Below are 3,702 nucleotides of genomic sequence, written 5' to 3' on the forward strand. Positions count from 1 at the left end.
CACTTGTGTTTGTCTCTGCTGTTCTCCCTCTGCAGCTGTCTAGCACCCCTCATGTACCTGCACTGGGTGCAGACCGCTATCGCAGATCTTCTCGGATAGCAGATGCTTCCCCTCCTTAGCTCATGATTGGTTTGAGTGGGATTCTAGAAGCACAGCAGTTACTATGGTTGTTTCTGCTAGCAATGAGGCAGTCTTGAAGCCACTTGGGCTGCCTTTACTGTCTTCATTGTACAGACCACTGTGTGTAATGCACAGCCAGTCTCACGTGTTGTTGTTTTCTGACCCAGTACCCCCTACTTCCTGTTGCATCTTGTTGAGACGTTGTTTTACTGTGTAGCTCTGGCTGGCTTTGAACTCACAGAGATCCACCTGCCTTTGTCTTCCAAGTGTTGCTGTAAAGGCATGCTCTACCACATACAGCTAAGATTTTATTTTAACCTCTCTCTGTATGTATGTGTGTATATATCTGACCATATGTGGATTTGTACACATTAGTGCAGGTATCTGTGAAGGCCAGAAGAGGGCGTCAGATTCTAGAGCTGAGTTGGTGGTTGTGAGTTGCCTGAAATAGTTGCTGAGAACCAAATTGGTCCTCTGCAAAAGCAATGTATGCTCTTAACAGCTGAGCAACTCTCCAGTCCCTTATGCTGCATCTTATTTTATTTCTCTGGTTGGTTGAACAGAGTCTGCAGTGCCTTTGGCCTGTCTGTACAGGAATGGTACATGTTTGAGAGTTACCCTTTGGTCCTGTATGGATTGGGTCTCTATTCTTCCTTTGGGAATAAGGGATGTTCTGTCCCAATAGTACAGGCTTGATCCTGAACATATTTGGTGGCTCCTTTAGATTAGCCTGTGAGCTATGCACTAGTGGCACAAATCCCAGCAGAGGCACTTGGATCTCTTGAGTTTGAGGCCAACCTGGTCTACATAGTTCCAGGACAGCCAGGGCTATACAGAGAAACCCTTTCTTGAAAAACAAAACAGACCAGGCTTTGATAAGATGTTTGGAGAATTGAGGACTTAAGTTATAATTTTGAGAGATTCTAGCTTACAAAGGGCAAGCAAGCATCTCAGTATGGGGCATGCTGGCAAGTGTCTGTCCCCAGAGTCATCGCTTCATTGCTGTTTTGTTTTCTGCAGTCATCCTGCTCAGGCTCTGAATCCTTAGGCTGGATTGTTACCACTTTATCTTCATGCAGAGTCAAACTCATTCCACCAAGGTTCCACATCCAGTTCTGAGTAATATGCTGGCTGTCCTATTTGTGGACACTTTCGTCCCTTACAGAGACAGAAAGGAGGACGTAAAGATGCTTTATTTGGGGATGAGAATGCACTGAACATAAGCTATAATGTGACACATGAACACTTTACTGTTGAGTTACATCTCCAGTCTGTCTCATTTATTTGTATTTATTGTATATATTCACTTGAGACTGAATTCCAGAAACTTTTGAGTGCTGGCTTTCTGCCTTGCCTGCATACTCCCTAAATCTCTTAAATACCATTTATCAGGATGAAAGGTCATCTTCAGAGATCACCAAACCTCCTGGACAGGCCCTTCCATGCAAACACTGATGAGCCAGTTTAACTCCCAGGCCTCCAAAGGAGGAATCCTTGGAAAGAGTACTAGAAACACTGATTCACATATGACCATTTGGAAGGGTCTCAAACCAGAGGCCTGAATTCTGCAGCCAACATCTTGGATCCTTTACTCAGTGAAGGGTCTCTTGTTAAGCTACAGAAATGGGGACAAAGCCCTGAAAGAATAAACATTAGTCCTTGAAGATGAACAGATACCTGACTCAACTGATGCCCCAGGACCGAACAGGGCAAGGAAGAACAAATGTAACTGAAGGACCCAACAGCTGATTGATGGGAAGGTAGATGCCAGAAGATTGAAGACACTGTGGGGAGATGGAATGCTGGGCCAGCTCAGAAAGGACTCAGGGGTCCTCCAGTTGGAACTTTCTACTTTATTATATCCAGAAATCTGCACTGGGGAGATGAGGAATTTGATCTTCCACCTGCTAGGGAGTGAGTTCTGCAGAGGAGAGTGTGGGGCTACAGCAATGAATGGAAGTGGCAGAGGTATGCTGGGTGGTAAGCAACAAATGCCATGAGCCACAAGGGCTGCAGTGAGGGGGTTTATCCTATGTGTAGTGGTTTCAGAGGTAGCTTCCCAGGGGTGGGAAGGAAGAACGCCTTCTCCAGAAGAGGGAAGCAAGCGTAGCCTCTGCCTTCTCCAGGCAAGAAAGATGCCCTAAGGAGTCTGAAGGACTCTGAATGTGTATGTTCAGAGAAGTCACATTCATCTTTGGCAGTATGCTTGCTGTGAGCCTGACTAGATAATAGAATGGGCCCAAACAAGATGAGATACAGGCCACATGGGTTCAGGTAGAGAGACGGCTGGCAATTTGTTATGCCAGCAGCTAGTTATTTGTTATGGCAGAATACCCCCATAAAAGCAAGCAAGCATCAAAGTGTTTATTTTGCTCACATGTACAGCCATCATGGCAGGGGGAGAACATAGAGCCAGGAGGGCTGCAGTCGAGAAACAGATGAATGTTGGCACTAAGTTTATGTCTTTGTGTCACATGTGACAATGCCACTCACATTTAGGATGGGTCTTCACAGCTCAGTTAAATCATTCTGGGAACAGCTCTGACACACACAAAGGTTTATTTCCTAGGTGCTTCTAAATCCATTCAAGTTTAAAATAACGATTAGCCATGACACTTCAACATCCAAAAGTACTTGAAGTTTTCCTCTTACTGCAAATTAAGGGTCGGGGACCAATAAGCATCAAACACCCAAGTTAATGTTTGCTCAGAAACTAAAAGGAAAGCGTCTGTGGGAAGGCGCCTAGCAACCCAGGTCACCAACGCCAGTAATCTTGGGATCAGCCTGAGGCAGAACCAAAGGATTTAGGCTTGTTTGGGATGTACAGGCATTTTTAGACAAAATGTAGTCTGAAAATGTAGTTTTTGGTTTTTTTTTTTTTTTAAAACTAGCTTAGCTGATTTTTAAAGGCAGTTAGTTTCTTATTCCTCCTAGGAGTCTTTACACAAAAGCTTGACTAATCTAGTCTGGGTAGGGTTAGGTGGGGCTCTTGCTACCAGAACAAGGGAACACTTGCCCCTTTTTCAGCTTCTTCCCACCTGGAGCTCTCTCAGTTCTATCATTTTGCTCTACATTCTTCAGCCTAAACCTCTTTCTAGCCTGGGCCAACTTCGAGGCCAAAGTGGAGTCTTTTAGTTCTGTGCCCAGGGCTCCCTTGCCAACTGCCCACTGCTTTCCTACCTCCCAGGTGAGCCAGGAAGCTGACTACTCAACCATTTGACTCCCACCAGGTAGCCTGTAGGTTCAAAACAGGTTAATGTCCTTTGACAAGGAAGCAGACTAAACCACCACCAACACACCATCCTGACCATCCGGTAGGTTTAGGGAGAGGCAAAACTGCTTAGCTTCAGTGCCCTGGGTTTGAGTGCCCACAAGTCTCACCTACTGAGAATACAGATTGGATTCCACGGAAACCCAAAAACCTTGTTCCTGAAGTTTCTTTCCAGCTTGGTGTGAAGCCTTCAGTCATTCTGTGGAAAGCGACTCCCAAACCCAGGCTGGGGGTGTGGGCAGAGGGTGAAACCCCGCCCTCGGGGTCCCTGATCTTTGCTCCCGCCCCAGGCTGCATGCCTCCTGGAGAGG

The sequence above is a fragment of the Arvicanthis niloticus genome, chromosome 1 (genome assembly GCF_011762505.2).
Source record: "Arvicanthis niloticus isolate mArvNil1 chromosome 1, mArvNil1.pat.X, whole genome shotgun sequence".
NCBI classification, from domain to species: domain Eukaryota; kingdom Metazoa; phylum Chordata; class Mammalia; order Rodentia; family Muridae; genus Arvicanthis; species Arvicanthis niloticus.